This window comes from Epinephelus lanceolatus, chromosome 15, assembly GCF_041903045.1.
Source record: "Epinephelus lanceolatus isolate andai-2023 chromosome 15, ASM4190304v1, whole genome shotgun sequence".
Taxonomy (NCBI): Eukaryota; Metazoa; Chordata; class Actinopteri; order Perciformes; family Serranidae; genus Epinephelus; species Epinephelus lanceolatus.
Window position 1 is genome coordinate 23,438,757 of NC_135748.1, and position 14,726 is coordinate 23,453,482.

The window sequence follows — 14,726 nt, forward strand, 5'->3', positions numbered from 1 at the left end:
TGTCAGGCTCAGTATCTAATGTGGTTTTATGCTGTGCTGAGCTTGGTGTATGCCTGTGGTGAGTGATGAATCAAAGTCTAAACACCAAATATCATCTTTAAACATATTCTGTATTTACATAGTCGTCTACCTGAAATGGAGGAGAGTCTAAAAACTAGTCAAAGCACACATATACAAAATACATCATGTGCATCATTTGGGATGTCTGTGCTCTACTCACTCTTTTACTTAGCTGTATGCTGCTGCTGCTGCTGCAGTGCTCATTTGCAAATGCTTGCTCTTACAGCGGCTGCTGCAGCTGGGTTTGTACTGCTGAGCTTATTATAGCTACTTCGTGTATGTAGCATTTCAGGAGCCCCGCTCTCACCCTAGGGTCCACCTGTAGGCTCTGAAGGCACCAGCATTTATCAGAAGTGCTTGTCGGATGGTCACCTCTCTAATGTCGGAATCTAGGTGCTGCATTCAACAATGTCTGTAACTTTCAGCAGGCAACAATCTGACATCCACACCCACTTCACACCAGATTGGCCTGTTGTGTGGAGATGAGCAAGTGGGTAGGGTCTGAACTCCTCTCTTAAGCCCTCCTTTTTCATTCAGCACAAAACAAATATATATCAGTTTTTGTGTTTATAAATGAGTATGACTTATCAAATGCTTCCCAGGAGAGACTGTATGAAAATGTGTGCTCTTAGCGCCTTTCTCCCGAGACAATCATCATGTCCCACACTTGTCTATGACGGCATAATATTCAGCCCACCTGCAAATGTGGTCATTTGGAACAGCTATAAAAACATTTGGTGTAGATATGGTCAGAAGACAGGTTGATAAGCCAGTTCATTTTAAGCATAAACCAGTTCAGTCAGGAGAGACAGAAGAGTGATGTAACGATAATGTTTAATACAGAATAAGAGTGTACAGATTACCAGATATTTTTTGCTGCTTAAGGTTTAACAGAAGTCTTTGGCGCTTGGACACCAAAGGGAGATATTTTGTGATCAAGGGACATCTGAGCGGCAGCAAGATAAATCCCCCTATGGAGTCCAGACACTGGTGGTGGTGGAGGTGGCTGATGACTCTGAGGCTGATGACTGCTGAGGTGTATGAGGCTGATGAATCTGTAAAGACTAGGTGGTGATGTGGAGGTGGAGGGCGCGCACAACTGCAGCAAGAAAGAACTACGGCAGACAAAGAACCATGTTTAAAATGAGGAGCAGTAAGATGATAGGCTGACAGAGAAGGTGTGTCGCTGTGCTATTGGTTGATTGTGAATCAGCTGAGGACTCAATTGACCTACCGAGACAATGACACCTAGAGATAGTGAGTGAGCATGCGTGCAAGGAGTGAATGGCAGCGTAAGAAAGAAAACGTACGGCCTGAGCATGAAAAGTATTGTCTTCCTGACTGAGGAAGACAATACTTCGCCAGAGCCTCAGTTCTCATAGTGATGGAGTTTTTCCAAAGGCCAAATATGAATCGCTTTTGCTTTGAGATTGTCTTCACGGTAAGACATGGTCACTTTTTGTTTTAAACCTAATTCAGTGTAGCTCATCTGCACATTTGTGGTCCCCTTGGTCTCACTGAGATTTCTATAGAATACCAAAAATACACTTATATGAGATGTTGATGGCGGGTTTTAAAGAAAGAAAAAAAAAACACAGTTTAACTTTATATGATAATGGACATTCCAGTAAGTGGAAGAGTAAGACAAGTACCTTGAGCATACGTGCCTTGTGCGCCTCAATAACACAACCACTAGTCAGGTAGTTATATTTTATAGAGTGGTCTTGGCATTCTTGGTCCCATCTTCATGAAGCGGAATGGGATAACTTGTTGTTGTGCATGTTTGTGTATCTTTTCAGAGGGAGCACTTTGGCAGGCACCATTACCGCCCAGCAGTAAATTGCCTTGTAAATTACAGTGCCGGGGTAATAAAGCCAGATTTGTATATCACCGGGAGTGGAGACTGTGTCTGTCTTGTAAATTTAATTAAACAGCAGGTGCAAAATCAGGTCATATGGCTTTGATGTGCCCCATGTGAGAATGACAACCAGACAAAGATTCTAATACGAGCAGCATTTACATATTTTTGCATGCGGCGGGCGGCTTGTATGGAGGTAGGGGGAGCCTTGCCTATCACCTTGTAGTGTATTAAATTTCTCCCAAATTAAAGAGGATTCAAATTAGCTGTCACCTTCAATTTTAATAGATCTACAGCGAAATGAATGGTTGAGCTCTTCGAAACGCAGCCTCATGCTTGCTGAGAGTGTGCACAAACTCAGCCGTTACCAGCACCTTGTGCCGAATGAAACACTTTCAGACTAATTGGCTTTTATTGCCTGTCTACTGTACATTACACAACATCAGAACCAACCCATTAGAATGAAATTAACATACTTCTCAGGAAGTTCAGATAAACAAGATGTGACATTAAGCTAAACTAGCGCCTGCAGTATAGTATATTGGCAAAACTTACTTTCTTGGCAAGTAGAATTGTGCTTTAATATAGATCTCTGCCTGGCTGATGTGCACTGAAGCCAAAAATCATCCTCTTATGGCTGTGCTTGACCTATGACACTGTCAACGTGCTGTCTGGGCTCCAGAAGGCCCTTTCCCGTACGTCGGTTTGAGCTCACTGCCAGAGAGCCTACGAAGGTGTCAGCGGCATCAGTTGACCTGACGGCAACACCTTGGCTTGTTTCTTTTTTTTGTGTGTTGGGAGGTAGTGGTTGATAATTACCACCTAGGATGTAGCCATCTGTGCCGCCCTTTCACGGCCTGTTAAGCTCGCTTTTCAGAAAGTTTACTGTTGACAGAGGGCACGCGAGAGGAGTGAACGCCAGAGCGCGTTAAAAAGACTGCACACTCAAGCATTATTAAAAGCAGCGCTAAGGAGCTGATTTACAAGCAGAAGGTGGAGGGGGAGGCGGTAAAGAATAGAAGGAGCAGGGCAGGGGGGGCAAGGAGTAGGTGCAAAAATATGGAGCGGGCCTTGGAGGAATTGGTGAGACTGGGCACACACATTCATAAACTGAAATTGGGGAAACATATCTAAGTACAACTAGTGAACGTCAAAACATTTGAACCAGATTGACGGAGTATTGTCATCGTTGAGTCAGTTTCACAGTGACCTCACACAGGCTTGTTTTTGTCCCAGCATGCACACTTTCCACTTGTTCCAGCTCTGTAACTTTTCATCAAACCCGTCCATCACTCAGAGCTGCCTATTGTCGTCAGCCATGAGGGACACCTGTGTTTCTGCCATAAGGCAGCAGTTATCATCAAGCTGTCGGATATCTGTCACTATGGCAGGATCTATGTGGAAACCTTCGCTGTCAAAGCCTGTCAAATTTCACTGAGTCTTTAATGAGAAAAAGCCAAGTTGAAACCACAGGCGCAGACATGTATGTGTGTGTGTGTGTGTGTGAGAGAGAGAGATACAGCAGGCTGAGGGAACAGGTGCATGGCTGGAAGCTGTGGTGGTGGAAGGAGCAGTAGGGGCTCAGTACAGTACGTCATCTCTGATCGCTGACGGTTCCAGTCCCACTAATCAAACATACATCAACTGCCAGTGACTAAAAGACACACGACTGACATTACATAAAGAGCAGTGGGCTGTAAATTGATCCAACTCCATTTCACACGTTAAACCCACAGACGGGAATATTTCTTTCTACTGTAGCCTCAGGTATGTAAAAAAAAAAAAAAAAAAAAATCAATTTGTTAGCTGTATGAAAAGAAAAAGTTTCTTGCTAAACCAAATATAAATAGAGCTTGAAAACACTTTTTGAGTGATTTCCCCACAGTTCTCTTTCCACCTGGCAATATCGTAATCAACTCCAGTCTGTTTGTATTTGACTGTGCGCTCATTGCGAAGTGAATCCCTAAGGTCTTTGCTGTTCTCAGGTATGTCATCATGACAGAAAACAGAGTTTGTTACTTTCCCCTGCGGCCCTCGACAACCGTTATCCTCACCAGGCAGGCCTGCCGTCCCAACAGGCCTGTCAGAGGCCAGGTGAGGAGGCTCAGGTGAATGACCCCAGGCAAACTTCTCCCAGATAAAATTGAGAGGAAGGAGGGAGAGCGGGGAATGAGACAGGAGGCAAGTGGAGCAGGAAGGCAAACACAGAGGGGCGTTGTAGAACAAGAAGTGGGATGAGGTAGATGAGTTTTCTTAAGGTGCAGAATGTGGCAAGAGGATGAGTTGAGCAAAACTGAAGCTATGTGACACATGAAGAGGGGTAGAAAGAGAGTGGAGGGAAAATGGAGGGCATGCAGTTGTTTCTCTCAGTGACACTGACAGGTCCTTATGCAGGAGCCTCGTGCAAATCTACAGTTTATTTAATATTCTGACATATGTCATACAGTGCTGATTGTAAAAGACAGTAACCATTTCACATTCGTTTGATATGAGCATGATTTTTTGTTTTTAAAATTATTATTAAAGGAATAATTTGACATTTTTGGAAAAACACCTTTTCACTTTCTTGCTGAATTAAATAAAAAATTGTAACCACTCTGATTTCTGTCCATTAAATACGAAGATTTACAGCCAGCAGCTAAGTTGAGCTTTGCAAAAAGATTGGAAACAGGACAAAATAGCTAGCCTGGCTTTGTCCAAAGGTTTACAGAAGTCCACCTGTCACAGTGTTAACCGCTTCCCCCCTAGGGTAGGTTGCTAAGTGTACAAACATCAGTTTGGGGTTTTACAGAGGATTATATGTCGAATCATTTTTTGGCCGGGAGCAGTGACTTCTTGGAGACTCACAAGTATTCAGGAAGATACTTTTTTGTACAGGTTAAACAAACAACATATTGTACAAAAAAGTAGTTCCCGATCAAGGAATCTGATTGGTCGACAAGACATTTAGAATGTGCTCAAATCAGCGTAACACCACACCTGACTCATCACTAAAAATATTACTCCGCCATTTCCATGACAACGTTTATCTTATACATTTTTGTTCTTTATTTCAAATGACCTTAAAAGCTGATTAGCAAAAAGCCACAGAAAAATAGGTTATTAGGATATGCAGATGACACGGCGCTACCAGTTTGAAAATACATGTGAAGTGTGTGGATGTAGGAGCTAAATGTGTAAATGAAAAAAAAACATTCTCAGTAGATATCTTGGTCGTAACAAGACTGAGCTAGCCAAGCAGTTTTGTGCTTATATATGTGGTATTTATGTAGTGTGGGAAACCTGATGATGTCTAGGAAGTAATGAGCTCGTATTGGCTGGTGGACTGAACGGGGACTAGAAAACGGGTCTGTTGCTAGGTCGTTACTATCATTCAACTTACTTGCTAGAGTGGTTTAATAGGTTTTATTACATATATTAGTCTACTGACGTGACTGAGTCTTTTCCAGTTATCAGACCCTATGGCTTCTAGTTTCCTGGCACGGTGCATGGTGGCGAACCCCATGCAGAGCTAGTTTCGAGCAGCGCAACCCGAGGTGCACTCAGTTTGGTAGTTTGGCAGACCGAGGTGCGCTGACATGGGTGTGGCGGCGCAGCAGGGTGAGGTGTCGACAGATCCAGCTTGGCGCAGTGACAGTTTCGTGCCAAAAGGCTTCGCTGAAGGTGCACTAAAAGCTCGCCAGCTGAAACCAGGTCTACTGTCAGCGCAGGTGGAGCGCAGCCGGTGTAAGCCGAAGTTTGGCTGACCGGCGGACGGTGCGCACACGTCACCAAAACCACACAGGCAGGTTTCCAGAATGTCAGGCACATTAACAATAAAATAAATAGCCACAAAACCACTATTCAATGCAACTATCTGCAATCAGCACATAAATGTATCTCAATATCGACTGTCCCGTCACATCTGATGTCAGATCAAAGGTGATTGGCACCGTTTGGCACGTTTGGCACGCGTAATGGAAACCCAACCTGATTTGATTAACACAGTTGCAAACTAATGAGTTCACATCCCTCTCAGCCAACCACAAACAGCCACAGCATCAATATAGGGAGTATATATTCAGCATCTGTCATCTTAGAAAAGTCAAAAGAAAAGAAACAGTGAGACTGCAAGAGAGAAAGAGAGAGCGCGCACGAGAGAAACGCAACATTGATTTACAATTGTGGTGACCTCCTCCCAGGCTACCTTTGCATCATCAGCCCGTAGAGGTCTGCTCGTATTTCCGTATATTCGGGCACTGTGAGCTTGGACCTCCCGGACCAAAACATCAGTTTCCTCCTGGGAGAAGTTTGGCCGTCTGACGCTGCTGCTCTCTTCTGCCATGGCGAATTGAGTAAACTCTCATTACGCCTTTGTGCGGCACATTTAAGGGCGAGGAGAGGGGCTCATTTGATTGGTGTGATGTGTGTAAAACCCACTCCACGCCTTCTCTCCTCCCTCTTTCTGACTTGCGCAGGTAGGAGGGACGGAGGTGGGAAAGAGGAGTAGCTGCGCCAGCCAAACTTGCAAAATCCGCCTGGCCACACCCAGTTGGCGAAGCGCAGGTGCGCCGCGCCTCCGCCTCGCCCGGTCTGTGAAACTAGAAGCCTATGTATTTCAATGTAGACAGAGACAACAGTTGCAAAATGTTTTTTTATTAATATATTCTTTCATTATATTTCCATATTAGTCTGGATAAAGCAAATTAAATATGTGACCTGAGTTTGTCACATCACAGAAAAGTTTGTAATTAACCAGCCGAATTTGAATGATTAAAAAAAGTATCATGAAATTAGGTGTAAAAAAGATTGTCAAAATCAAGCAGTATTCTCTGTTCTGAAATGCTTAGAGTGTCCACTGTAGATGCTCAGCTAAAGAACGAGCTGCTGCAAAGCGACTGCCTCTCATTCAGCAAATAACAGCAGCTAACTTTGGCACAAAACACACAACAGGCAGAAAATGCTGTGTCCGGTTGCCAATTCGGGCTGATAGACTGAAATGTACATTTGTGACGGCATTTGACAAAGATGTCAATTTATGTATTTATTAGACTGAAAGAGCGAAAAGAGCTTATGAAACGTAGCAAACACTCTATTGTTACTAGCTTTTAGCAGGGGAGGGGTTATGTTAAGGATAGATCCAGAGATCGAGCTATGATTTCATTGCTGCTCAAAAAATCCTGGACACCAAACTGTTGAAAAACAGTTTAACAGTCTCAATTGTTTCACGTTTTCAACAAGTAGGAAAGAAATAACTGATTGCACTTTACCCAACTTTAATTGACACACACAGACGAGTGGTATCAATCTGCTCGTCTAACACTGAGCAAGAAAGCTAATATTGTTATTCGAAATGTCAGACTATTCCTCAGATGTGTACTATACAGGAGTTGGTTAGTTGCTGTTCAGTCTTGGCCCATCCTCAATAAACTACTTAGCTACTATTGTAGAAATGTTATATTTGTTTTAATAGAAAAGCTGATTCTTGAGCAAGCTACAGTAACCTAGCTAACTGCTAGCACCTACCTGTCCAACAGAATACAAGCCAACTCCATGTTGCTCACCTACGAAAGTGACAGCCAACCCAAGATTCACTCACATTTTGGAACAAGCTTTGTTCTCTTGGTGTTGTTTCCAGCGCTGTGTTCGTGGTTTGTGTAGCTTCCTCATGGATGCGAGCCGCTACTTCCTGATGGCTGCCTTTTTATAAAGTTCTTATCTCGCCTGCGTACAGTTATTGGCTGGGGGCTACATGCTATAAATGTCCTGAAGACAACAAAATATACTGCCACAGACCTCTAGTGGGTCATAAGTGATGATAGATCTGAATCTTTACATTGTTTTTTTGTAAATCCTGCACAGCATACTTTTGAATCTTGCTCTAATATTCAGCTGATACATTCCATTGATGTTCTCTGTGTCAGTGCTGTTTCCTTGAAGTGAATTTTTCCAAGTCACAACCTAAGCCAATGATTGTTAGAACAACATCAACAAATACTGTACATCCTTTGTTGCTGATTTGACAGCTTGTCTTGCTGAACCACGGGGAGCTAATGAGGGCTAATAGGTGTCCGCAGGCTTAAGGGACAATGAGCAGTACAACTGCACGCTGGGATAAAATAGATCAGAGGCGGGGACCCTGTCATCTTATGTCAGTCACTAGCTGATGTACAATGGCCCCTGGTCACAATTAGAACCCTGTGTGCTGTGTGTGCAAGTATGAGCAAATGCACATGCCTATTATTAACCCTTAACCCCCCATCGAGAACTGGCAGGGCGCTCTTAGCTTTTAATGTCAACGTGTGTTTACTTGAATCCTTCCTCGGCAGGGGCAAACGCTGCCCGTCAGCGTGACACCTCGGGACTGAAAAAGGACCCTCTAAAATAGGCATCAATGCTCAGTGAAACAGAAAACAGTGTGTTGCTGTATACTACACTGAAGACTGCCCTCAGTGACACATGAGCGAACAAATAAGAGTGACTGAATCTCTGACCTGTTTGACCCTAGCTGCTCTGAAATTTTGTGGCACTGAGGACATTTCACCTCTCAGTATTTGATGTATCAACAGTCAGTGTGTGTGTCATTGTTGACAAACAGGATGTGGTGTTTTTACAGCTCTCTAGTTCCCTCTTCTGGCAAACAGATTTACCTTTAACATCAACACAATTATAATATTACTCACAAAACAGCTTTGTAATGACCTTCTGCCATACCACTGTGCTGGAGAACTTACCTGTGGGTACTAAGATGCCTCACTATGAATTCTAGTCATGACATTCTTGGACTACATGTTGCAGATAATAAGGCAAACATTAGGTCATCCTAGTTTTGTACATGGAAAAAATATCACCACCAGCTTTGGTCACTACCAGTTTACTAGCAGTAAACTGGTAGTGTAGCTGCTGGTGTAGACTAACAAAGAGCCATTAATCAACAGTTATGATGAAGACAACTATGATATATTTAACTTTATGTGGTCTTCTTTCTTAAAGGTGTCTCTCCTGCTCAGAGTGCTAGATGGCTTCCAGGAGGTAAGGTTTTCCTGTTTCTATAAACTATTGCTGAATTTGCATTTATTTACTAGATCTTATATGGACTAGTGGTTCCCAACATAGGGGTTGAGACCCCTACCATGGGTCATAAACTGAATCTAAGGGGTTGTGAGATGATTACACAGGCAGGAAAATAATAATTATAATGATTTATGCTACAGAGTGTTGTGAATTTTTCAAACTTTTTAAGATCTGCCCTTTTTCCTGTGAAATACTGAATAGTTTTATCTCCTTTCACCTCAAAAAAAGGTATGAAAAACAATCTAATAAGGTAAAATATCAGTTTTGATTGAAATGCTAACAGTTCAGAGACATGCATCCTGTGATGAGGGGTCACAAGTAGGGCTGTCAATCCATTCAAATATTTAATTGTGATTAATCACATGATTGTCCATAGCTAACCCGCTATTAATCGCAACTTAATTGCACATTTTTTAATCTGTTGAAAATGTACCTTAAAGGAATATTTCTCAAGTTTTTAATACCCTTATCAACATGGGAGTGGACAACTTTTTTAAGCAGCTCGATGTACTCTGGCGGTAACTGAATTCACATCGACAGTAAATACAAATAGCTTATGGCAGGGCTTTGGAGCTGAACTTGCCATTCAAAAGATGCCTTTCTTTATCTTTTTCTGCTAACAAAGGTCGTTTCTGCTAGCCATCCATAAAGTCACTGCTGCATCGCTTCCTGATTTCCCAAACAGGTGGGCCAAGGGTCATAATTATAAAAAAGGTACATGTGTTAATTGCATATCAAAAAAATTAGTGGCCTTAAAAAGAGTTTGCGTTAAATCGTCATTAAGGCGTTAACTTTGACAGCCCTAGTAGATTTTGTTTCATATGTAGAGGTCATGTGAAAAAACAGACAAGAAACAGCTTTACTAGACCACAGTTTCCCAAAGGGGTGCTGCAGGGCGTACATGTCATTGTTTTTAAAGGTCTAGCATGTAGGATTTAGTGGCATCTAGTGGTGAGGTTGCAGATTGCAACCAAATGAAACTTGTCGTGTGTGCCAAGCGTGAAGGAGAACTTTAGTGCAAAAACATTTATTTTGTTCATTCTAGGCTACTGTAGAACAACATGGAGGACCCGCTTCATACATAAATGTAAACGGCTCATTCTAAAGTGATGAAAACAGAACGATTCTTATTTCCAGGTGATCATCTTACCTTAACAGATTAAACATAAGGCTTAATGCACCCAAAAAAAGCAATCATGACCTCTGACTGAAATCAAATTTTCTACACTCCCTCTCACAGGGCTACAAGGTTAAGAGTTTTTTGGTTGGTTTCTGAGTGCAGAGCAGCAGAGGAGAGGATGCTGAAGGGGAGCAGGAGGAGGATTTGGCAGCAAGGTGTTGGAAGGTAAAGCCAGAGCAGACCAGCCTGATCGGCCTGCAGCCAGCACACGTGTGATAGCAGAACCTTGTGTTCTATACAGAGCAGGTGCAAAGGCCTTGTCTCTTCTCTTTTCATCCATCCCTCTCCCAGCTTGGCTCTTTGTCTTCCAGGCGCTGCACTCCTCCCGGTCTCTCTCTGTCCATCTCTCCATTTCCGTCCTCACACCCCCTGCCCCCACCCCCACCCTTCTCTCTCCCTGTATCATACTTCATTTGCTCCAGATAACACATCAGCTTCAACGCCCATCCACAAACTCTGTCACCATGATGCCCACAGATGGCAACTTCCTGTGGTCCTGCCCGGTGATTGGTGGAGAGACTTCCAAACAGAGAACAGCTGGTGAGGGATGATATATCACCGAGCGTTTGCACTTTCATTTTCAGGGTTGTCTTGTTAATGCTCCCAATCCAGCATCTGGCAGGAAATAGACACAAAGGCAGAGAGAGAGGGAGAGAACAACCTGTTCTTTGGCAGACCTTAACAAAAGGCTGACACACGTCTGATGAACACACAGAGCTGTAATAGAACAGACAGAGCTGCCGTGAATATGAACGAAAGATGCTTGACGCAAGTGTAACAAAGAATACATAAGAGGATGTGAACGTCCTCTACAAAAGGTCATTGTTAAGAAAAGGACATGATAAATAGTGACAAAAAAATTCCCGTCATCTTTTTAGCATGAAGTACAGATAATTAAAAAGCTGGTTTTATTCATTGTTATTAATTTTGTAATCTTTTGCAGACTGATTTAGAAATATAATCTCTTGTTTTACCGAAACTAAGGATGTTCTTGTGCCATACAGGGTGTCTGCATGGTCTTAAAAAGTATCAAAAATCTTAAATGCCGTTTTCCCAAAGATTAAATCTTGCAGCTTCTTTTCAAAATATATATTTGTCCAAATTTTGTAGGCTAAAATTTTCATGATTTTATTCATTGCATAGGCGTGTAGCGGGATTCTGTTTCAGTTTTTATATGGAATCCCACTAGTGCTGCCATTGAGAGTTGTAGTTTGTGAAGGCCGCTTGGTGCGTCTGAGGTTGTGTTTCAATCCCTGTTGAGGGTTAGTAGTACCCAAAATCAAACAAAAAAGTATAGTATGTCAAATCTTTTTCTTTTTTTCATACTAAAGTAAGACGTATTTTATGGTTTTTTTTATTTTTTATTTTTTTTAAAGATTATTTTTGTGGGCCTTTTTGCCTTTAATGACAGGACAGAGAGTTAAATGGGGAGAGGGAGTGGGGAATGACATGCAGCAAAGGGCCGCGAGCTGGATTCGAACCCGCGGCCGCTGCAGCGAGGCAATGCCTCTGTACATGGGCAACCGACGCCCCATATGATACTATGTATACTATACTATGACATATTTTATGATTTTTTGCGACATACTATACTATAACATTTTTTTGGCATACTGAACTATTACTTTTTTTCATGATTTTTTTTTTAAACACTATAACTTTTTTTTCCCCATACTGTACTGTATGTATTTTATGATTTTTTTGCGACATGCTACACCATGACTTTTTTTTTGCATACTATACTATGACATTTTTTTGGCATAGCTAACTATGACTTTTTTTGCATACTATACTATAAAGTTTTTTACTTTTTTTGACATACTGTACATACTGTACTATGACTTTTTTTGGCATAATATACTATGACATTTTTTTGGGGATACTATACAGTATCATTTATGTTTTTTTTTCCCCGACATACTATATTATTAGATTTTTTTCGACAAACTATACTTTGACAATTTTTTTGCATACTATACTATGATGTATTTTATGATTTTTCTCAACATTCTCTACTATACCTTTTTTTTGGAATACTATGCTGAGACTTACTTATGATATTTTTTTCGACATACTATACTATTCCAACTTTTTTTTTTAGCATACTCTACGAAGATGAATTTTATGATTTTTTCCAACATACTACATTATGACATTTTTTACAACATACTATACCATGACTTTTTTCATGATTTGGTCGACATACTATACTATGACTTTTTTCATGATTTGGTCGACATACTATACTATGACTTTTTTCATGATATTGGACGACATACTATACTATGACTTTTTTTCATGATTTTGGACGACATACTATGCCATGACTTTTTTCATGATTTGGTCGACATACTATACTATGACTTTTTTCATGATATTGGACGACATACTATACTATGACTTTTTTCATGATTTGGTCGACATACTATACTATGACTTTTTTCATGATTTGGTCGACATACTGTACTGTGACTTTTTTTCATGATTTGGGACGACATACTATACCATGACTTTTTTCATGATATTGGACGACATACTATACCATGACTTTTTTTCATGATTTGGGACAACATACTATACTATGACTTTTTTTTCATGATTTGGGACGACATACTATACCATGACTTTTTTTCATGATTTGGAACGACATACTATACTATGTCTTTTTTCATGATTTGGGACAACATACTATACTATGACATTTTTTCATAATTTGGGACGACATACTATACTGTGACATTTTTTAATAATTTGGGACGACATAATTTACTATGACATTTTTTAATGATTTGGGACGACATACTATACCATGACTTTTTCATGATTTTGGACGACATACAATACTATGACTTTTTTCATGATTTTGGACGACATACTATACCATGACTTTTTCATGATTTTGGACGACATACAATACTATGACTTTTTTCATGATTTGGGACGACATACCATACTATGACTTTTTCATGATTTGGGACGACATACCATACTATGACTTCTTCATGATTTGGGACGACATACAATACTATGACATGTCTTTTCAACATATGATAGCATAACATTTTTTGGCATACTATACTATGATGTAGTTTATGATTTTTTTTTACATACTATACTATGACATTTTTTTTCAACATACTATACTATACCATTTTTTTGGCATACTGTGCTATGACGTATTCCATGATTTTTTTTTTTACATACTATACTATGACATTTTTTCTGACCTGCTATACTATGGATTTTATGATTTTTTACAACATACTATACTATAATATATTTGAAAATTTCACAACATATTTTTTTTATAACATAATTTACTAGGACTTTTTAATGACATACTATACTATAACATTTTTCATGGCATACTTTACTATGTCTTTTTGTGACATACCAATGTATTCCATTTTTATGGTATGATATACTGTAACTTGTTACATTTTTAGTAAATCACTGTAGTATGATATGGGCCATTTTTGTGCAGTGTATTCTTCTATGGCATGAAATTTTTCATGTCATAGATGTAAAACATTTTTAATTGCATACCATACTATGACTTGAAGGTCTCTCAGTCAATGTAAAGGAGAACTATACACTTTCAACACCAGAGGGAGTCATTTCACAATCACATGGACTAAAACACTTCCTTTTTGTGTGTCTGACATGAAGAATTGTAATATCTAAACACATTGGTGTGAATCAATGAAGAGAACAGAATCACAAAAAACAACAACTTTTATTATCTGGTGTCACAGTGTTAGTGGAACTGTAGATATACTGAGATGCCGAGTCTAAGTTGTACAGAACTGATCCAAATATGTCATTTTACAGTGTTGATATCTTTGTATCACCCAGGTCAATTAACTTTCAATTACTGACGACATTGTTTATCATCTCTAAATACAAAAGTCTTGTGTACAGACAGCATTTCCTTTGACAATAATCCACTTACTGAGGTGACTGATTGAAATTTAATTGACCAATCAGGCCTGAAGAATTCTGCTCTTTTAACAGATTATGCAAATACAACAAACTATGATGTAAAACAGGCGTATAAAAAAAGAATCAACAAAAAAGTAACAGACATATCAAGCCAACCTGCTGAACGGAGGAAGGCCGGCCAACACTATATAATATGGCTGTAAATCAAAACATATTTTCTTACAAAAAGGGGGGGATCAAACAAAACTAAAATAAAACCCAGACAGCTGAGTGACAGAGTGACAACGCTACCATTCCAAAGATCTTTAGAGGCTACAATATTGTAATATTTAACATGTAGAAGTCAGAGAAAAATCATGCAGCTTCATCTCTTGACACAACTGGTTATAAAATATAAATCGCTGCTTGTAACCAAACATGATCTTAGGATAGTTGCAAAGTAGATCAAAGTGAGCTCTTGTAAGATAAACGTTGCCTTGCTTCTCATTCAAGGGTCAAATCTCAGAAGCAAGCCCTTAACTCCGTCAAACTGTCCTAGTCCAACACCTGTGCTGATGTTTCATGTAGGTTTTTATACAGGCCTTTATATTGGAGCCCTGACAAGCCTCTGGTGTAGAAAACAATATGCAATGT